Below are 23,177 nucleotides of genomic sequence, written 5' to 3'. Positions count from 1 at the left end.
TTAATAGGCACAGAGTTTCAGTTTAGAATAATGAAAAAGTTCTGGAGTAGATAGTGGCGATGGTTGCATAGCAATGTGAATGTATTTAATGCCACTGAATTGTAATTGAAAAAATGGCTAAAATGGTAAATTTGTTATGAATAGCTTACTGCACATATAGTATACACTGAAAATCACTGTAGGTGGCACACTGAGAGTGTCTGGCACATGTTCGGAAGCTCAGTAGATGGTTGCTACGATCATCATTTGCAGGAGATTGGACACAGGTCTGAGTCCACTGTGAACCAGCTGGAACCATTTACGATTCTCTGTGTTGCCCTTGCTCCATTTGTAAATAGATGCCTGACATTTCTCCATCTTTCCTTTGTGACCTCCAAATGAGATCGTTGAATCTTTATGGGATATTCAGGAAATATTTAGTTTAATAGAATCATTGAAAATAATGGAGCTAAGATCAATTTAAAACTTTGTCAATTTGCTCTTTGAAGAGAGAAATTTCTGCCCCTCTTCCATCTGCCCCAAGCTGGATTTCTTAGACTTTCTTTAAGAAAATGGTAAGTAACATTGGGACCTCCATGAGAACAAGTTACTCGGCCTTGGCTTGGAAACTACGGCCTCTCCTTGGACTGCAGAGGTCTTCTTCTGACAAAAAAGTTCCCCCGAAGTGAGAAAGCAGATTTTCTTCTGTCCTAAAAAATGTAGTTCCAGCCTGATCCTCCCTCAGAATGGTCACTAAGAAAGCAAAATGTGTCCAATGCTAACAGAGCCCTGATTCATTGCTTCCAGAGCCTGTAGCGTTTTATACTCACTCTGCAAGCGTAATCAAGGGAGTGATTCTGAACCTTGTTAATCAGAAAGGGCCCTTTAAAAATGTCATGCTGTCAATATAAAACTTTGCTAAATTGCATTATAAATGCCAGATCCAGTCAACTAACACATTTAACACAGTTTCTTAAGTACAGTTTAGATTTTATCCATGCCAGGGAGAAAGAGAAAAATACCTCAGGAGAGCCCAAGCCTGCGGATTCATTGTGCTAAGCTCACTTCCCCCAGAGAGGGATTAGAAATATTTATTCCAAATCCGAGCTGCACTTCTGGCATTCTTGTCAATAAGGTGTCCCCCCAACGTTGCTGGCTTTAGAACTGGATGATTCTCACAGTTATGAAGGTTAGAAGGGCTGAGCCTTTTACACTTGTTTTTTAATTAGCAGGCAATGCCTAAAGCTGTTGTTTTATACCAGAGAGGAAAGGTTTCTTGCAAGTCAAGAGCTAAACATCGTGTGCACGCCTGTTAAAAATAAGGCCTTATTTTTTACATCTGCAGAGTCCAAAATAGCCCTTCAATGTGAAATGACCTTATTCCTTGTTTTGGGGAGAATTCATTGTCAAGTTAACAGAGAACTAACCTTTCTCCTCCCTTCCCACCAAATGAGGCTATTGCTACACTGTTTTGACTAATTTGATTATGTCTTTTTTCTCTATGATCCTGTTCAGATTAGAAAAGGTTTAATTGAAAACTTATAGCTTGAAGTTTGGCTAAACAGCACTTTAAGGATCTGAAGATGGTGACCAAACATCGTGATTTCCTATTAAAAAAAAAATCTTATCTCAAGATAATGAGATGATTTTTTTCCGTGTTACGTGCGTAAGCTTATTCCAAGATGAAAGGGTCTAAGTACACACAGCAGGATAATATTTTAAAATATTAACCAATTTTCCCCCTTTCCTCCTGCCTGTTCTTCCTTTTACCTGTTCACCTCTTTCAAGCTAGGCTGTTCCAAATTCATTATCTCAGGAAGCAGTGACCTAGGGGAAACCTGGAGTTTTTTCCTGGCTTTTGAATTTCAAAAGTCTTGCCCTGAGAAAAAATGCAAAGAACTTGTAAGCATTATAAAATAGCTGGCATTCCTGAGAACTTTCTGTGTTATATGTACCATTTAAAGCATGCTTGTGTGTGTGTGTGTGTGTGTGTGTGTGTGTGTTTGCTTTTCTCTACAACTCAGTAAGATAGGTACTCTTAATACCCCTATTTTACAGATGAGAAAACTGAGGTAGAGAGAAATGGAGTACTTTGCCCATCATAGCATCTCTGGTGAGTAGCAGAATTGGCTCACTATTCCAGCAGTGTGTCTCCAGTGCTCACATTTCAAACCACTGCACCAACCTCCTTGTTAATGTGCAGGAAGTTCTTGGGAATGTACTCAGTATTTCCACCTGTGAAAAGGAAGGGATTTTTTTTTTTTTTTTTAGCAGCATTGGATAGGAGAAGAAGCTGGGCTCTGGGGTGACGCAAGAAAGCCTTTGGCTGACCAGAGAGATCTGAGGCTGGAGTGACCCTTCAGAGCCATCTCAAACTGGGGCAACGCATTTGGGTCTTCATATTCCTGCATGGACCAGTCATTGGATGCAGGCTGCCCTGAGACAGGTATGGCTTTGGATGGAGGTTACTCTCTTCAGTTGTGGGAATTCCCATGTGGGTGCCCAGCAGAGGGCTATCTTCCAGCAGCACTCCCAGTAGCTGGGGGAGAAGTCCTTCAGTCATCAGGCCCAATCTGGATGGCACGCCAGTGTCCTAGTACTACAGAAAGGGGAGAAGCCAAGCGGGGGTGCAATTCCTCGCTTCAGTCTCATCCCTCAAGGGCATCTGAGTATAAATGATGCTTCAGAGTGTGTGCCAACCTGAGATAAGAGATCTGAGCTTTTAAACTCCCTCACCCATTAGTCTTAGGCTAAACACCACCCCGGGAGTGGGAAGATTTGGATCTAAACTCTGAGACACTTCAGGCTCTCTGCGTGTGCATGTCCAAGGGTAGATCTCAGAAGACAGTCACAGGTGCACGCCATTAAAAGCAAATGTACGCAGAGGCCAGGGGATGGGCACAAAGGGGCAGTTGAAAGAATCCATGTGATCATCTGCTCCAGCTTCTATAGACCCGAGCGCATTCCCTGAACTGGAGGTAAGCAGTGAATAGGAGGAGAGAGATGAGTCGCTAAGAAAAGGCATATGCATCTGCTAAGAGAGCACTGGGTCCCAGGTGGGCTTGAGGGACAGGAGAGCAGAGAGACTCTCGGCCTCCCTTTCACGGAGAGCCTTGTGGGGAAAGTGGACTCCAGAGAGAAGAGGGCTGTGTGGGGTCTACAAGGGGCCTTGTGGAGCTTGTCAGAGAGGGGTGTAGCCAAAGATTCCCACGTGCCTGGGAGAGGAAGGGAGGTGGCTGAGGTGTCCTAGAGTTCTGGGTGTCCTAGGGTGGATAGGAGCAGCAGGACAATCCTGTGACTGGAGGAGGACAGAACATTAGAGCCGCAGGGGAGGGTGCAGCCATCTGTGTGCGTGGATCTCTCAGGACCAGGCCAGGCAATGGCACTCAGTGGATGCCAATGTGAACACAGAGCAGTGGGGACCCATATCCTGCCTGGCATCTTGGTAGAGGACATCATTACCCCTGAATTCACATGGGAGATGAGGGGACCCTGAACTGACCAAGAACACGTTCAGTCACCTGTACAGATAGAGGCTGAGAATAGAAACTGAGTTCAAGGAAACTAAAGAAAGCTACATTTCTCATCCACATGCATTTATGGCATGAGTTTGCCACTGCCATAGGTAGTAACTATTAACACGGTCTTGTGAAAATTTCTGAACTATATACACGATGCTTCTGATGACAGGTGTTAGCTCAGCCTGTTTTAGCTCAGCATAAGTACTGCTTTGTTGAAATTTTCTCTTTCTTACATAAAGAATGAATTAGACTCCGATACACTGTGCCAGGACTGAATCGACTGACCGAGGGATAGATTACACAAGTAAAACCCAGGCCCCTAAGGAAGAGAATATACTTTACAGACATGACTTTGATTCTATGTCAGCGGTTTTGACATCATAACCCATGTGCCCAACACATAGAACCACAGGGGTGCATGTGCGCTTGCACACACACATACACACACACACACACACACACACACGGACACTGTCTTCTGAGGCTTTTATTTCTTTTTCTTTCTTTTTTCTTCATGCTACAGTGAACTGGGAGAACAAAAAAAAAGCTAAAGAAATACATGCCCGCTTAGAGGCATGTGTGCAAGTATGTGTGTGTGTGTGTGTGTGTGCACTGTGCCTTTTTCACCCAGGGTCTCCGAGCTGCAGTTTCCCTCTTGGAGCTTTTCTTGTCTATTTCAAAGCCCCTTCACAAGTTTAACACTGACAGGGAGAACAATGAAAAGTGAGCCGCAGCTTAGAAATGAACAGAAAGAAGTGACTGACTTTGGGCTACTCTGCTGGGGTAAATGGACTATAAAATGCAATTTTAGATTAAATAGGTGTTTTATGTACAACACGATATTGATTTTGTTTCTGCAGGCAGAGGCTGAAGAATTGTGTGCCGCCCATTTATGTGTATAACTGTCTGTGTGTGTGTGTGTGTGTGTCAGAGAACCTGGGCAGATCATGAGGGTGAGTTTTAATTTAACTTAACTTTGCAGAAAGAACTTGATGACTAATATCTTTGGCTTTCAATTCTTCTTAGTATTGAAATAATGCCTATTCTTCCTTCACCCTAACTTGTAGGCTTTTATAGCCTTTGTCAACTCTTTTTAAAAAGTCCTCGCTCTCTCCCCAGCACTGGTGACTGTGACATCACCCATCAGCTCTATACTCCGCTGTTGCAGCCTCACACTTTCATCTTTGTCCTTAACGGAGTGGAGAGAAAGGCCACACTAATCTTCAGAAGCAGGAACATATGGGTGCTCTTCCGTCATTTTACCACTAATATCACTTCCACCTCTCCAGAAAAAACATAAATAAATAAATAAGATGTACAAGGTCACGTGGGATTCTTCCCCCAAATCACTGTTTGAAGGTCACCTTCAGTGATGTATTGAAGAGATGCGGGAACACCCACATCCTCAAGGTGGAAGGGTCAGCATGGCCGTAGGCACAGCTGAGATAAGGGATGTTTGCCTTCACCTTCCTCCATGTGTATACCTCCTTAATCCTTGTAGCAAGTCCTGCGTGGTCCCCGAACTCAGGGCCTAATATTTTCTAGAATGTTCTATGGAGCAGAAAAAACGACCTGATCAACTCATTTACACGAATAATTTCGTGCATTTCAAGTTAAAGAAAAAACTCTGAAAGATATTTTGTAATTGTTGGCAAGGATGAGGAGAGTAGGCATTCTCTTTTATACTACTTTGTGGGGGAGAATTTGGTCTACAAAAGTCTTAAAAATCAGTCCACCCATTGATTCAGTAATTCCCTTTCTAGGACCTTATCTTAAGGGAATAATTGGAAATGTGCACTAAAATGTATGCACTTGAATGTTCACTGTAGTATAATTTATAATGGCCACAAACTGAAAATAACCTATTGTGTCTGTTCTTTTTCATATAAGAACACAAGTCATTTGATTTAGGTAGCCCATCTTAAACTCAGAACAATTTCATCTCGAGATCCTTAACTAATTACGTCTGTTAATACTCTCTTTCAAAATAAGGCCACAGTCTGAGGTTCCAGGGGGACATGAATTCTGGGGAGGCGACACTCATCCCAACACAGGACTGAAACTGGAAAATGAAAAATTATAGGGAGTCCAAGGAATTTCTTTCTTTCCAACTCTTGTCCCTGCTTCTCTCTAAAAATCTTCTCCAATTATCCGTATCTTAGCCAACTGTTCTGCTTCTTCTTTCTCATGGGAGGATATGGCTGTTCCACACCTCCCCAAAATGGTTTATAACTCCACAAGAAACTGGGAGTCTATAGGGTCCAAATTTCATTTCCTAGGAAGGAGAATCTTCTTGGCTGAGCTTAGTTTATGGGTTCATTCCAGGCGTATATACTTTGACCAGAAGAATGGAGCCACAGTGTTATCATATCTTTGGAGCAAAGGCTATTAATTCTCTGGTTGGCTTGTGAGCTACGTGGACACCCAAAGAATATCTTATACACAGAGAATGGGTTAAATTATGGCACAGTCATATAAAGAAGTACAATCAAAAATTATTTTGCAGGCTGGGTGCAGTGACTCACACCTGTAATCCCAGCACTTTGGGAGGCCATGGCAGGTGGATCATGAGGTTAAGAGATCGAGACCATCCTGGCCAACATGGTGAAACCCCGTTTCTACTAAAAATACAAAAATTAGTTGGGCGTGGTGGCACGCACCTGTAGTCCCAGCTACTAGGAAGGCTGAGGCAGGAGAATCACTTGAACCCAGGAGGCAGAGGTTGCAGTGAGCGGAGATTGCACCACTGCACTCCAGCCTGGCAACAGAGTGAGACTCTGTCTCAAAAAAAAATTGTTTTCAGAAGAAACGCAAATGTCAAGGTAACATACTGATAATTAAGTGAGACAAGCAAGTTATAAGACAATATATGTATATTATTCCCATGTGGCTAATATGCACACATACATACACATACACAAACACACAGAGTTAAGGATAGAAGAATGTACACTAGAAAACTTACAGTACTATCACTAGATGATAGATTATGCATAGGCTTTAATTTTTTTCCACCAATTTACTTTTAAATCCCATTTAAAATTCTTTTAAATATATTTGATAAAGGATTTCTAACACAAAATAGTGACTTAGCAATAGTGAAATTTAAGACATAAATTAAGTAAATTTGGAGGTAATACCATAGGGGATATTTATGGGGTTATTTGCCTAATGCACAAAGATTTCTCTTTCCCTAAATTTCAATGGCACCATCTCCTGTAAACTCTGGATCCAAAGGGGTAGGCATATTCTACCATGTGGACCAGGGATGCAGGGAAACTCAATCTGTGGAGAAGAGAAATGATAATAAAACTGATGTCAAAAGAGGTACAAAGACAAAACCACAGAGGGTCTGGACAACTCTTCAGATACGATTTAATCCCTTCCCAGATCTCTTGATATTTCTGCTCCTGGGTTCATTCCAACACTTCTTTATGTTGATAATAAATGTCTTCTTGTGTTAACATGAGCTTGATTTGATTTCTCTTTCATGCAACCAAAGAGTTTTGACCAATACGAGACCCTTCACAGTTTCTGCAAAGCATAACTTGCAGATGACCACAGACAGGTATTTCCAATTCTAAGGAGAGTTCAGTAAGCGACATCCTCCGATATGAGGACCAACCTTCTGGAGACAGCCATGCCTCTGAGTGTGTGAGGCACAAGCCAATGAATGAAGAAAAGTCATAAAAGTAAGCTGATGATGAGAAGGAAAAGGTAAGCAGGAGGCAGATGAAAGAGGAAGCCAGTAGAGGGGAAAGGAAGCCTAGACGATGAGAGGGCCCTAGAATCTAGAATGCCAAAACAAATTCCTTCAAAAGGCACTCCTGACCCTGGGTCATATTTCATTCAGATTCGGTCACTGTTCAGCTTGCCTTTTATGAAGGTCAAATTAGTTCCAAAATTAGAGAAGCCTTTACCAACTTGACCTTCATGGCCATAAGGTTGGCTAGCATACCCTCCAGCTCCTGTTTTCTGACTTCCATTAGGTACTGCAACCTTCTGAAGGTCCAAATACTGGGTTTCTGGAGGAGATGTTATCTCCTAATTCCACTTAGTGTGGACAGCTGCAGGCTGGGCACGTGGGCTCAGTTTCCTTCATTGACCACAGTCCAAACCAACATCTCACTCGTCTCACAACATCTCAACATCTCCCAAGTTCCATTTCCCAGTTATCTCTAAGGAAACTGGATCCCAGGACTCTTCAAAAGTCAGGCAACACTTCTGTATGGCCTTCCAGATCCCAATGTTTTACTGTCACTATTTAAAAATCAGTACCACATTAACAGATTATTATCTATTGAATAAAATCAGAATCTGTGGGTCCACATTGATATAAATAAAAATAAAAAATAAGAGAAAAGGAAGTGGAATGCCAACAAATAAGTGTCACAGGAATAATAAAATTAGGAAATTATCATTTGACAAACATCATGGTTATAGTGGATTGAGGGAAGAATCATCAGTGGGTGCTAAAATTGGCGAGCAAAAGTTTGATGACAAACAGGATGTTGACCTAGTTGTGAATTATCTTGCCACAAGATTATTATTAATTATGAAGGCCCAGTTGTAACTTTATAGTGGAGAAACCCGACAGGCTGAGCTTTAACCAAATGATCAAAGTTAACCTCATCACTTACCCAGCAAATAAGTGTCCTGTGCCTCCTGACCCAGCGCATGAGGGAGTCACATCTTGTGTGGCGACATCCCTGCCCAAAGCACATTATCTTAATCTAATCACAGGGAAAACAGCAAACAAATCCAAACTGAGGGACATTCTACAAAAATTTCAAGTTCATGAGAGACAAAGACTATAAAATACTCCAGAACTATTCTAGTTTAGAGGAGACTGAAAAGTCAAAACAATTAAATGCAACACACAATCCTGGACTGAATCCTGAGCCAGAAAAAAATATTTTATTTTGCTATAAAGTATATGATTAGGAGAATTTAAAACTTTGGACGAAGTCTATGAATTACATGATATTAACCGAAGAATTTAGGAGTCAAAGGACATAATGCCTGTGTATTAGTCCATTTTCACGCTGCTGATAAAGACATACCCGAGATTGGATAATTTATGAAGAAAAGAGGTTTAATTGGCTCACAGTTCCACATGGCTGGGGAGGTTTCACAATCATGGCGAAAGGCAAGGAGGAGCAAGTCACATTCTCCATGGCGGCAGGGAAGAGAGAACTTATGCAGGGGAACTCCTTTTTATAAAACCATCGGATCTCACGAGACTCATTCACTATCATGAGGACAGCATGGAAAAGACCCACCTCCATGATTCAATCGTCTCCGACTTTGTCCCTCCCATGACACATGGGAATTGTGGGAGCTACAATTCAGGATGAGATTTGGGTAGAGACAGAGCCAAACCATATCAGCCTGCAACTTAATCTTAAACAGTTCAGAAAAGAAAAGTATATACTGCTTCTCGGCCTTTTGGCTAAGATCAGGTGCAGAAAAGAAAATTATATATCTTAGATATATTATTAAAATTATATATATATGTAGGTGCACACACACACACACACAGAGAATACAGCAAAGAAAATGTGGTAAAGGCAAAATACTAACATTTGGGGATGTGGGGTAAAGTTATTTTGGAAATATTTTGTTCTGTTGCAACTTTTTTCTAAGTCTGGAATTATTTCAAAATAATAAATAAATACATACCACTCATTTTTCTTAGCATCAAGCAGTAGTGGCTTATTTTTCCAATAGTTGATAAACTGTCATTTTCTCCCTGCAGAGTTTTGACTTCAGCTTCTTCACGGGAGTTACACAGTTCCTTCCCCAAGTCCCCCTTCTTCTCTTCCAGCTGCTTGGTGTTTGTCACCGCTGGCCTTGTCTCGGGTTGTCAGTGGGCCCAGGGGCCTTGCTGCTGTGTCTCTGTAGACAGTCACCTGGGACGCAGCCATGGCTGGTGGGCATGGGGCTAGGCGCATCTGTGGGAAGCTGCGGGGTGGCTCAGGAAGCCAGGCTGTCTCCTTGCATCTTCCCAGCACTTTGGTGACTACGGGCTGCTCTGAACTGGTAGGCACAAAAAGCACTCCCTTCCAGTAAGGAGCTGAGTGTGACACTGAGGGAAGGAGAGGGGATGGAGGTGAGGGGACATCTCTGCTTTCACTCTCCTCTCCAGGAATAGCGTGCTGACCTTCAGAACCTTTTAAAGAGTTTTTTTCCCTAATCATTGTTATCAGGTATGTCTTCTCCGGGGTTCCCTAGCCCTTCTGAAGAATTAATCCTTCCCTGCTAGAATACTACCCCTTCACACACACACACACGCACCCACTCACACACACATATGTAGCTGCGCACACACAACACACACATATGCACACATACTAATGGAGACCATCTCCTTACACAAGATTTCCCTGGGCCTGTCTTGGTCTTACATTACTCAGTACCCAGAAACTGAACATCAACAGTTAAGTATGACATCTGGGCACAATCGCCAGTCAGGAACACTCAGCAGGGCTCCAGGTGCAAGCAGGGCAACGCTGGCTTTCCAGAAAATTATAAATGCCCAGTATAAGATATCTGTGTCTGATTCTGTCAGACACATCATAAAACCTCAGAACTTCCATGCTGATGGTAAATGTCCTTAACAGTTAGTTGTCTTTCCGTAGGGGTTTCAATAGGGCATTCATTGAAGGTAGGACAAAATATATTATTGATGTCCCTGAAGGGAAATAAATGAAATGCTTCAGATGTGATACCAGACTATGTGGTCATCAAGCTGCGGCACACAGTTTAACTGGGGCAGCGTTGCAGAATGGTCAGGAGCCAGCTCTCAGATACTCAGGGATTGGAGTTCAGAGGGGACCTCGACGAGCCACTGTCTGGAATGAGGTTTGGCTTGAGATGGAATTGGCAGGGTGATAAAGAGATGGTCATGTCTGGGAGCGCGCTCAGTCATGACATGGAGCCTGCTGGTTGGCAGGGACTTGGTAGTCTATAGCGCAGCAAGGAGGGGCTTGGAGATGCAATGCTGCCATCTGGGGTGGAGGTGGGAGGAAGATGCTAGGGGACCAGAGATCTCACAGGTCATTTGTGAGGGCGGTTGTTTTATAGGGACCTTCAAAGAAAATGCATTTTCTTCACTGAGCTCGCCTAGAACCGTGAGTGATTAATCAGCACGGTCCTCTGCCTGGAAGATGGCTGGGAATTGGGACAAACAACTGCCTCATAGGAAACCAAGTACAGTAGACGTGGATGAAGAATTGCTGTGCTTGGCAACTGGGAAAGAATTTGGTTTCTTCTGAAGACCAACAGGGAGAAACTGACTACTGATTAAAGCTGCGTGACGTACTGCAATTGCGTTCTCAGGAGGTTGCCCAAATCTTTTCCTAATTTAGGTTTGTATGGGTTTCCCTCCTAGTCATTCATTACATAAAAGCAGTTTGTTTCAAAGACAGACTCGGCAGGCCGGGCACAGTGGCTCATGCCTGTAATCCCAGCACTTTGGGAGGCCGAGGCGGGCGAATCACGAGGTCAGGCATTCGAGACCAGCCTGGCCAACATAGTGAAACCCCGTCTCTACTAAAAATACAAAAAATTAGCTGGGCGTGGTGGCGGGCACCTGTAATCCCAGCTACTCAGAAGTCTGAGGCAGGAGAATTGTTTGAACCTGGGAAGCCAGAGGTTGAAGTGAGCCGAGATCACGCCACTGCACTCCAGCCCGGGGAACAGTGCAAGACTCCTCTCAAAAAAAAAAAAAAAAAGACAGACTCGGCAAAACTGCTGGGGTCTGCACCTTTGCCCCTGAACATCATAAAATCCCATCTTGGTGCCAAAAGTGGACGATGCTTTCAGAGGCTTAGATGAAGTTTCATTTTGAAACCTGGTTTTGAAATGCCTGGGAATGATAAGCCAGCTCAGGGCAAAGTTGGGAAATACTAATGCTGCTAGCAACTAAGCCAGATTTTGTTCACAAAAGTTTAGGCCCAGAGGTCTTCCTGGTGAGCAACTTATCCCTGAAGAGAGATCAAGCATTTGCCCAAACTGCAAAATCTCAAAACAGCAGGATACGAAGTGAGTTCTTTAACTTAAGAATAATGTTTCACAATGTTTGAGTAATTTGTCATGTATTTTCTCATCTCACCCTCAGGATAATCTTTAACAAACATTTGCTGTCTTTCAACAAATATTTCTGAGTGCCTTGTAGAATTCGTAACTAAGTGAGCTACTTGGGACATCGTAGGGGAACAGACAGGTGTGGTCTCTGGCCTCACAAATTTAGCTTGTGCTGGAAGAAGACACTAATTATAGATATTACTTAATTCCAAGGTAGAATGACAATTTCTTTCCTTTATTTTACCGAGGAGAAAACTGAGGCTCACTGAGATTCAGGGACCCCATTCCCAGAACTACAAGCAAGAGCTACTGCTTTTTCCCATTATGTCTCCTATTTCTTATGACAAATAGTTTTGATTGTTAGGTAATACTTCTTTGTCACACAAATGTAACTTCAGGTGAAAATCTGCTGTGCAATAATAACTAATATTATAGGAATTTATTAAATCTAGACAATTTCCCCTACCTATTCTATGTTTTGGCCCATTTTCATTTTACTGGTAAATTCTGATAAAATATCAGAGCTCTCATTTCCTTTACATATAGTTGCACTAAAACTTTAAGAAGACACGACTGAATGTAACTTCTCAAATCTATTTTTCTCTACAATGTGCTACCTATGTCAAAAATATTGTTACAAAAAAATTCACAAGATTAGATTGTTTTACTCTTTTCTGTCTACTCTGCACCTAGAACAATGCTTGGCACATAGTAGTTGCTTGATAAATGTTGAATGAATAAATGAATAATTTTTTTTTTTTTTTTTTGAGACGGAGTCTCGCTCTGTCACCCAGGCTGGAGTGCAGTGGCACCATCTCAGCTCACTGCAAGCTCCGCCTTCCGGGTTCACGCCATTCTCCTGCCTCAGCCTCCCGAGTAGCTGGGACTACAGGTGCCCGCCACCACGCCAGGCTAATTTTTTTGTATTTTTAGTAGAGACGGGGTTTCACCGTGTTAGCCAGGATGGTCTGGATCTCCTGACCTCATGATCCACCCACCTCGGCCTCCCAAAGTGCTGGGATTACAGGCGTGAGCCACCACGCCCAGCTGTATTTTTTTTAATTGTGCGTTTTCTCTCATGCCCTCTCTGTCATGTGCACCCCCTCTCTTCCTCTCTCTCTCTCTCCATATATATATATATAGTCTGTATAGCTTTACTATACAGAGTACAGATTTAGAATTTAGAATTGATCAAATTAGGTTTTAGTGTTGTTTTAAAGAAAGGAAACCCTATTTTCCTTCTTTCTTCACATAGAGCATGATCTTAAGTTACACAAACTGCCCTGCTTATTCACTTGAACTTACACAACCTATAAAACCCAATGTCGAGGTGAACATTCTTAATCTTATATAAGAAAATTTCAATTAGCCAAGCTAATTAAAGAGAACTGATTATCCAATAATTTCAGAAATTAATAGTACCAGAATTGTTATAATAGGATGTCTCAAAAGATCTTCCCCAAAAAGGATGGTTTAGGCTGGGCACAGTGGCTCACTCCTATGATCCCAGCACTTTGCTTGAGCTCAGGAGTTTGAGACCAGCCTTGGCATGGGAAGACCCTGTCTCTACAAAAAATACAAAAATTAGCCAGGCGTAGTGGCACAAACCTGTAGTTCCAGCTACTTGGGAGGCTGAGGTGGGAAGATCACTTAAGTTTGGGAGGTTGAGGCTGCAGTGAGCCGAGATCATGCCAGTGCACTCCAGCCTGGGCAACAGAGTAAGACCCTGTCTCCAAAAAACAAGGGGGAATAGTTTAGTTGAGCATGAGTTGAATGATATGTAAACATATTTGGAGTCATATTGAAGCATATTTCAATATGTCTGTTGACTATGTGCCTTTTATACGGGCTTCATTTTCATTAGGCTGACCATAACATTCAGAATATATAGTCAATATTATCTGTAATGACAACAGCGTAATTAGCAAACTTCTTGCTTCTACTGGAGGAAAACGAAGACATGGGCGGAAAGGCATCAACTAAACAATTAGGAAAACTGTAAGTAAAGAGCTCCAACAGGAGTTGGACAAGATAACTTTGGGCAGAAACTGATGAGTATATTTTGCGGACCTTTCAAGGGGTTCTGTACTTCCAAGTTGTCTCACTTAATTGTGTATGAATGCTTGAGCATGTACATGGAGCTCTAAGTCATCTTCACTTGGCTTTGGTCCATCCCAATGACATGCTTCTCTTGTCTAATAATGCCTTTCATGCTGTAGGGTTGATCCACTTGGAAATCCAGGAAAGCAAGAAGATCAAGGTCCTGCACATACAGTGGTTGGCCAGACATTGGAGCATCACACTGGGATTGGTCCCCACTGCTGGATTCCTTTTTGCCATGGATGGATGGCAGCTTAAGACATTTGGTGAAGTTGAAGCACCATGCTGTAAATTTTTTCTAAATCCAGGAATTGGTTCCACTGCCAGCAGGGACTGCTTGGTGAAAGATGACAAGAGTTATTGAAAATGACAGACTGTATTTTGCAGAACGACCTTGTTTTCTTCTATTTATTGCCTAGTAAACGGAATGTTCGTGGGAAAGAATTTTTAGGCACCCTCGTGTTTGTCTTTGGAATATATTTTCCTACATATGGTAGCACACAGCTTCTCCATAAAGGATCGTCAACAGAGATCATTTGTTGCAATTCTATGGTTACAAGTACGAGGAAATAGGGACAAATATGATAAATATGAGAACTTAAATAACTTGTTCAAGGTCATCAGATTAGTTAGCAGCCAAAGTTAAACCCAAGACTCAAGATTCCCAGTGAACTGCACATGTCCCCATAAGCAAATACAGACATTTCAAACCAGATTTCTCCCACCCTCCCTCCCAAACTCATTTTTCATGAAAATCTTTTTTTTTCTTTCCTGGGACTAATTACAAACTTAGAGTTCAGGCACTGAGTGAAACCCAACTATTATTGCTTCAGGTTCTGTCGGGGTAAATATTTAAGGCAGAGATTTTCTGACTGTGCCCTGTGAAGCCTCCTCAGGAGCCACTGCATGGTTATAATCACATGTGAGTGTGTGCATGTGTGTGTGGCTCATACGCACATGTATGTGCATGTGTAATGGAGGCAAGGCTTAACATCTTGTCCCCCAACTTTGATAAGATTGACTCTTTGTAACCCACTTACTCTGGTAAGATTTTGTTGGAAAAACAACAACAAAAATGCCTATGATGTCAGACATGCCTGGAAACACACATCATCATATCCCATCATTACTTTTCTTTGAGTCCCAGAAGAAAAAAATTCTATTTTAATTGTAAAATTATCATGTACAGTATAGAGTCCAATACTGTTGACAGTTTATCACTTTGGGCTTTCTGGTTTTCATGCTCCATTCATTATTTATTGGCTGGTTTTTATTTGTTGGCTTGCTTTCTGTTTAATGATCAGTGTGGCTAGCAGACATTTTATATGTAGTATCATTTTTTTCATATGCATACTTGAAAATCAAAACTTTACAATAGAACAATATGCTGATGCACCAAATTGATCAGTTTGGGCCACAAGCTTGGATCTTTCCAAAAGAATACAGATGCTCCTTGACTTGTGATTGGTTACGTCCCAATAAACCCATCGCTTCATAAATTGAAAATGCATTTAATATACCCAACCTACTGATCATAACTGCTTAGCCTAGCCTCCCTTAAGCATGCTCAAACACTTATATTAGCCTACAGTTGGGCAAAAACATCTGGCAACACAGTCCACTGTAGAGTATCAGGTGTTTCACCTTGTGTTCACAAGGCTGACTGGGCCATGTGCTCACTACCTCTGCCCAGTATTTTGAGATAGTGTCATACCACATATTGCTATCCAAAGAAAAGATCAAAATCCAAAATTCGAAAATCAGTTTCTACTGAAAGATTATTGCCTTCACACCATTGTGAAGTCAAAAAACCAAAGCCCAACCATCGTAAGTTGGGGGTCATCTGCACAACTGATAAAGGCACATCAGAATATTACTTTTGATAATAAATGTACAAACTGTAGTATCCCCACAGCCTGGTATGTAGACCTGAAATACTGTGGGGGCATCCCCTCTCCTCCCTTCCACACCCACAACACAGGTTTTGTCCTGAAAGCAGGACATTTGGTGGAATAGAAAACGTAGAAAGTGTTAAACTTCAGACTTAGCTGTGAATTCAGATGGAAATGATTTGGTAGCTGTGGCTTACTCACAAGTAAATAATATACCTGAAGGTATCTGAAAATTATCTTTCTTTCATGAGCGTACAGTTTTGCTGGCTTTGCCTCAAGGCAAATAACCACGGGAGAGTTAATACAGAAAGTTCTTATTAGAAATTCCTTATAACCAGGGTAGACTAATTAGCTCTTCCTAAGAGTTCATTTTGAGGTTGGAGAAAGCATGAAAGCAGTGGAAACTGGCATGGGAGATGGAATGTCACTGGGGGCACAAACAGAATCACGTGGTGGTATGCAAGGGAAAGATGCTGAAGACCAGCTCTACCTATGTTATAAACTAAAAAGAAGCAGGGGGAGCTAAAATTTGGAATCTAAAGCTATTATTTTTCTGACTTATCCAGTGCAAATAACCCAATACAGACATATAATATATGCTACAGGTTTTTAAAGGCAAAATTGTCTTACTCCTTTCTGCATATCCAATGCCTAATATAGAACCTGACACACTGTAATTCCTCCTTAAATGTTTATTGTTTTTAGTAAATAAGTGAGTATTTAACACACACCCGTGTATATGTGTTTCTCTACCAGAGAAAATAATTTCTTGTTTCTTAGATTGATGTATTCCATGGTAGTACATAGGAAATTAGATGCCCTTTTCATCTAATATGCATGCAATTGACCATTCTGAACTAAGAAATTGGACTTCTTTGAATTCTGATGCTCTCAGACAAAAATAGAGATAAATGTTTAACCATCCTTCTCTGTGCCCTCATGGAACTGTGTGGCCTCCTTGGGCTGGCTCATTTAACATTGAATGTATAAGTTAGAGTCCTCATCTGTCAGTAACAGAAGACGGTAGAGTTAGTACAAAAAAATTCTTCCTCACCTGTAATGTAAAGCAAAACAAAAATATGCAAGAATATTTTGAGATATCAGGTCTATAAAACCGTTGACATATGCATACTAATTTTGTGATGAGTCTATCATGTTTTATAACTATGAGCTCATAAAGTTTTCTCAGAGACTGTTTAAGACAGCAACAAAAACCACACACATATTTTGCTGTTTTTAAAAAAATAGATCTGTATTTCCTAATCCATGGAGTTTCCATTCACAGAAAGAGCTAAGTCAGGAGAGAAAAAGCCACAGAAAGATTATATCAGCCAAATGAACCAAATCAGAAAAAGAGAATACTATTTGCAATTTAACCAGCCAAGTTAAACATGACGTGATTAGAGCCAATCTTTGGGGACCAAGTTAGTAGTAATTGTGCCTTGTTTAGCTTGGCCAATTAAAGGCCAAACTTTCCTAAATTGGCTATTTTCAAAGCAATCACACCTTTGCACTTGGAATTTTTTTCAGCTTGCCATTTTTAATTTAGGTATTTGACTAGTTAATGGATATATGTGTACACGGACCCATGCCTAAATATTTGCACATAATACGAAACTAATACACATTTGTATTGGGCAGAATAATTGGCTTCTGATTAATATGCTGTTTAATAAGATCAGGGTCATATGTATTTTTTCCTGTTCAGTAACAACATCTGGAGAAAGTATTGAAGCTAAGGGAAGAATTATTAGCTAAGCTAAGGGAAGAGTCCTAGAAAGTAACTATTATAACTATATAGGAAAAAATAACCTAAGCAACTAGGGCTTTGTTAGCTAGCAAAAGTAGGCAAGAAGACTACATGTTAGTTTTTCTACCAATCCTGAGTACATCCTCATTTACTCATCACCAGAGTCAGCTGATATTTATTGAATGCTCATTCTGTGCAGAGAACTGCTCTTGACTAGGCTCTGGGTGACTCCAAGCAAAGCTCCAGAAATTATCCCTGTCTTAAGAAGTATCTACTCCAAGAAGAAAACAAGAAGAGACCCAAATTGTGTGAGACATGAATACAAGGTATGGAAAGCTGGAATCAGTTACCCAACTTTTCTTAGTGGGATAAAAGTAGATAAATAAGTACTAAGACTTAGGACACAGGAGAAGAGAAACGAGATGGGCATGGCTCTGTGAATGAAGCTTGATGGAGTTAGCCAAAAAAGGTTTTCTGGGGAATCCCAGTAATCACTGGAAAAAAGGATAAGAGACCTCACAACTAAAGGAAATGACAGAACGGTAGCTTTGTAGAAGAAAAGCAATATGCGCTCTTCCCAATGCCACCAGGAAATAGGGGCAGATGTGTTTTTACAGGAAATGTGGATTCATATATACAGGCTAGAGTAGACTTCAAGATCTAAGAACATTTTCTGCCTAACAGGATGAGCAGTTGCTTAAGTATTTCAACACCATGCTGTATGCATTATGGTTAATTTTGCAATCAGCTTTTCTTTCTTTTTTTGAGATGGAGTCTCACTCTATCACCCAGGCTGGAGAGCAGTGGTGCAATCTCAGCTCACTGCAACCTCTGCCTCCCAGGTTCAAGCGAGCCTTCTACCTCAGCCACCTGAGTAGCTGGGATTACAGGCACCTGCCACCACACCCGGCTAATTTTTGTATTTTTTTTTTTTTTTTAAGTAGAGGCGGGATTTCACCATGTTGGCCAGGTTGGTCACGAATTCCTGACCTGAGGTGATCCACCCGCCTCGGCCTCCCAAAATGCTGGGATTATAGGTGTGAACCACCACACCTGGCCGTGATCAGCTTTTCTACACACACATTCCATTCTTTCTCTGTGGAGAGAGAAACCTTAACACCGTTACCTGCTTTGATCAACAGAGGTGCTTGATTACAAAGGGAGGTAACCAGAGTGCATGGTAAAGGTATAGCAGAAGTAAAATTGCATTAAAACTCCTAACCTGAGGCAACAGGGTGGGGATTGGTGCAAGCTAGAAGGAGCACTCTATACCATCTTCTTCCAGAAAAAGCTCAGCACTCTCCCATTCCTTTGAAAACAGAGATATCCCCTTTTCTTTGAGGGGAGGAAAAATCTTCATTCTCAAAAGGAAGTGTTGCTGTCATTGGTCACATTTTGTGATATTTCATTGGCCAATGTAGGAGTGAGTGTTACAGATGAAGCCATTGTGCATTAAAAGATAGGCTTGTCCCTGTTTTGGCACTTCCTTTCTCCTGGCTGAAACAATCCCTCTCTTACTAACAATTCTAGATGTTTTTTCTTTCCCCATGGAATGGGAACCTGGCTGGCCTAAGAAAGCTTGGGGCAGAAAATTTAGGTCAGCTTCATTCTAGCATTGGGCCAGAGCTCTCACTTACTTTCTGGCTGTCTCTGGAAGTTTGGATTGGCTTTTAGTCTCTCCAGGGTGATATAGTTGAAAGCTTAGGTTTGGGGGAAGAAACAAATGACACCAGGACTGTCTGCTTTGATTCTAGGCAGAGCTCACTCAGACAGGACCTGGCCTAGCTCAGGTAGGTGCATTGTGTTTTAGGGGCTGAAGTCTCGGCTAAAGACAAAATGTTGCTTGGCTTTGCATGGTATTTCTCCATGCATATATTTCCTCTGGGGGTCTTGTGGGGAGGTAAGACCACTTGAGGACAGAATGTGCACATTCTAAAAATTTCTGGCCCAAATACCATCAAAATACCCAAGTGAATAATCACAATGATCATCTTTTCATGTCACTCCAATCTGTAATTTCTAACAAGCATAGATTCTAACATTTCCTCTTCTACTATTTGCTGTGCAACCTCGAGTAAATTGTTTTTTTCCAAAAGATTTTATTTTCAATGATAAAGCCAGGTGACTGACCAAAAAGGAATCTTGGTCTGATACTAATAGATATGTTACTTAGTCAACATTTATTTTAACAGACATGTATTAAGTCCCGACTATGTGCAAGGTACTGTGGAGAGTGTTGGGGTCACCAAAACAAACAAATCATTGTTTCTGCTTTCAGTCTAGGGAGAGGCAGGTCCATAAAAATGGTGCCTAAACACAACCGTAAGCAAATTGACCCAGTGGACCCGTGTCTCGTTATAGGGAACATTCAACAAAGAGGTGGCTGAGTGAAGGGGGTCATGAGTTGGTAGAAAAGAGGCCCTCTAAAAGAGAATTAACTTTGTGACTAGTAAGAAAAAAAAATAGAGAAAGACAAGGATAGCCATGGGGGAAAATGGTGCCCAATAAACTCTTTGTATTCCATGAAGAATATGGGCATATGAAGCATGTCCTTTTATTCTCGTGCTTTGGTATCTTGCGGCCTTGCTTAGCCTGAAGAGATTGCCCCTTCCAGGGCTAGCCAGTTCCTAGAGAGAGTAAGGGACTTGCCTGTATGTAAGTGCACCTTTCAAATGCAAACCAACCAATCCAGAGCCCATGCTCCCTATATTGGTCTATTACACTCAGGGCTACTTTCCACCTGCCCTGATCACCCCAAGACCAGACACCAGACAACTAGGGAGAGCCCCTGTGTGCCAGAGCCCACTGGAATTATTCACACTAGCCAATCCTAATCCTGCTTACAATGCTTCACACAAAACCATAATCAAAGCTGTGATTTGTCACATTTCCCCTCACTCCCTCCACCCCCTGACCCACCTGGTGCTTCTCTGCGTGCCCTCCTCTCCCACGGCATGGTGTTCCTCTCCTCTCAGGCTCTGACTGTAAAACAAACTATCTTTTCGATGACAATTGTCTCCTGATCAGTTGGCCTCACCATACCTGAATGATAATAAAACCTGCATCTTAAAACATCCAAGTGGAAGGTTATGAAAGGCCACAGGGAAAAGAAAACACAAGACACTAAAACCTTAGGAGAGAGAAAGAGAAAGAGTTGCAGCTGGAGAGAGTGTGGGCCAGGGGCCAGGTGGCAGGTGCCTGGACAACACAGGCCTCAGTTGCAGCCACTGTGAATGAAGAGAAAAACACTTGAAAAAAGAAAGTTAGGTTTCAAGGGCAACTTCGGCTTTTATACCTCTTTTACTGCCTTATAGTATGTTTTCTGTGATTTCCTTTTAAGTATGTTTCTATCTCCTAACCTTGTGGTCAGAATGCTGGCAAGAGAGTTGGCAGGCTTATTTGCACTATGTTCCAGATAGTCCTGGGATTGTTAGGATAAAGAGAGGAGACAGGGCTAGAGAAGGAAGAAGAATATGCTGACAATGGAAGTTTCCTGCCACCTGTCACTCTATCACACTAATGCCGTGTTCTTAAAAATGAAATCTGAACATGTGAGTCTCCTATTTTAAACACACTGATTCCCACCACTGCAAAGTCTGGAAAACAAAGGCATTTACAATTTAGTTGAAACCTACCTTTCCAGCACCTCTACCCAGTGGACCTTATTGAAGCTTCGATGGCATGAAATTTCTCTCTACATCTTAAGCAAACTATGTCTTTATAACCAGGCGAGCACTAACTCAAGAACGACAGAGAAATGGGAACATAGTCCTGTATTAATAGATGCACAAAATCCTGCTCACTGCAGAAGCAGGGCTCTCTGATAAAAGCATGATTGGAAAACATGGTTCCTTTCAGGGCTGCATCTACCCTTACCTTTCATTACAAATATCTGATTGGTAACTTACATATTCGGGGGCACTTGCAGACAGAGAAGAATATACCTAGGCCTGCAGAGCCAATGCCAAATCCCTTTGAGGCAGTCGCCTTTCCAGACACAGCCAACATCCTTCACCTAGTCACTGGAAGGAAGGGGAGGCAAGGTGAGGAAGATGGCCAGGCATGCCTACACGATTTGCTACAGGGAGGCTTATGTGCAAAAGTAGTTAGGACTTTACCTACAGAACTTTCACAGAGCAGTCACCCTGCCCAGGGCTAAGGCATTGCTCAAGGAATGACAAGTTCTGATTTACTGGGACACAGAGGGAATCTGTAAATATAGCTGTGGTCCTTCCTCCCCTGCGTCTGGGAGGTATGGTAATACCTTTCTTTGAGTCTAAGAGTAAAACATCAGAAGGAATGCAGTACTCTTCATTATCTTCATCAAATTGGGCTTTCATTATTTTTTATATCTCTTTTCTCCTATGGCTCTCCTCCTGGAGCCACTAATGCATAACAGAGTTAGTGGTTGGCAATAATAAATTTCCATTTAGTGAGCAATGAACAAATGAATTAATGAATGGATTTTGTAGGTGATAGAATGTATCTGGACTTTTACAGTTTTATAATAAAGGCTAAAAAATAAAACATAATGATAAATAATTCTTCACACATAATCTCATTAAGTTCTCATAGCAACCCTGGGAAGTAGGGTTATTCCCATTTTTCTTATGAAAAAACTGAGGATCAGAGAGATCAATCAACCACCCAACTAGAATGTGACAATATTAGGACCAAGGCTCCACATCTTTCAGTTCCAAGTAGACAATACCAGAGCTGTCTGGCTAGTCTCATAGAGAAATTCATCACATGAAAATGAGAAGACAGTTAGGGAGGAAAAGGCAGAGTATTTATGGCTATCAGATTTTACTACACTTAAGAATGAATTAAGATTTAGTAGTCAAAAATATAAATGATGCCTACTCATTAGTAAGAAAAAGACACATAACGTAAAATAATGACGAGCAAAAGGTATGAACATGCAATTCACAAAAAAAAAGGAAAGATTTTCAGCTTGTCTAGGAATTAGGGAACCACAAATTAAATGAATGAGATGTTCTTAACCCACGGTTGGTAAAAATTTAAGAAGTTCTATAATATCAAGTGTTGGTAGGAGAGGGCAGAAATGCAGTGGGTGCCATCCTACATTCTTGATGGGAGTGTCATGTAGTGTAGCCCTTTAGGAGACAATTACCAGTTTCTATTACAACTTTTTTTTTTTTGAAATGGAGTTTCACTCCATCACCCAGGCTGGAGTGCAGTGGCACAATCTCAGCTCACTGCAACCTCCGCCTCCTGGGTTCAAGGGATTCTCCTGCCTCAGCCACCTGAATAGCTGGGATTACAGGCACCCGCCACCACCGCCTGGCTAATCTGTCTATTTTTAGTAGGGATGGGGTTTCACCGTGTTGGCCAGACTTTAGTAGAGATAAGGTTTTACCATGTTGGTCTCGAACTCCTGATCTCAAGTGATCTGCCCACCTTGGCCTCCCAAAGTTACAGGATTACAGGCGTGAGCCGCTGCGCATGGCCCCAGTTTCTATTAAAACTTAAAATGTTCGTTTTCTATATGTTCAGCATTGGTCTAGCCCTGCAGTAGTCTAAAAGGTAGATTCTGTATATCTTGGGGATATGCAAGATTTATTGATTATCAGAGAAGATTTGATAACTTCTGTGTATGTTTAACGTTATGCCAGCCCTTTAAATTTTTTGTTGAGGGTCTGTTTTTGAGGAGTCAGCTATAAAGCACCATCTAGATGCCCTTTCAGGACTCAGCTGGCGGGGCAGTTGGCTACCAATGGCTCATGGTTGAGCAGCTCATAGGAGATTGCCCTTGGCCAAGGGATCTGTTCATCCTGGGCAGTGTGTATGCAATGACTGGTCAGTGTGTGGGTAGAAAGCCTAGTC

The 23,177-nt window shown here is 41.7% G+C and overlaps 1 long non-coding RNA gene across 2 annotated transcripts; it reads left to right on the top strand.

The window, feature by feature from the left end:
* The first annotated feature begins 1,475 nt into the window (after positions 1 to 1,475).
* LOC134735751 (uncharacterized) lies at positions 1,476 to 16,712 on the top strand. Of its 2 annotated transcripts, XR_010119176.1 has the most exons (4): positions 1,476 to 2,092; positions 2,251 to 2,425; positions 10,587 to 11,546; positions 13,808 to 16,712. It is a non-coding gene; the product is annotated as an uncharacterized lncRNA (long non-coding RNA). The 2 variants fall into 2 exon arrangements; XR_010119177.1 differs by having other exon boundaries at positions 1,476 to 2,425.
* The last annotated feature ends 6,465 nt before the right edge of the window (positions 16,713 to 23,177 follow it).

This window comes from Symphalangus syndactylus, chromosome 23 (assembly GCF_028878055.3).
Source record: "Symphalangus syndactylus isolate Jambi chromosome 23, NHGRI_mSymSyn1-v2.1_pri, whole genome shotgun sequence".
NCBI classification, from domain to species: Eukaryota; Metazoa; Chordata; class Mammalia; order Primates; family Hylobatidae; genus Symphalangus; species Symphalangus syndactylus.
Note: the sequence above shows the minus strand (reverse complement) of the source record. Positions and strands in the feature narration are given on the sequence as shown.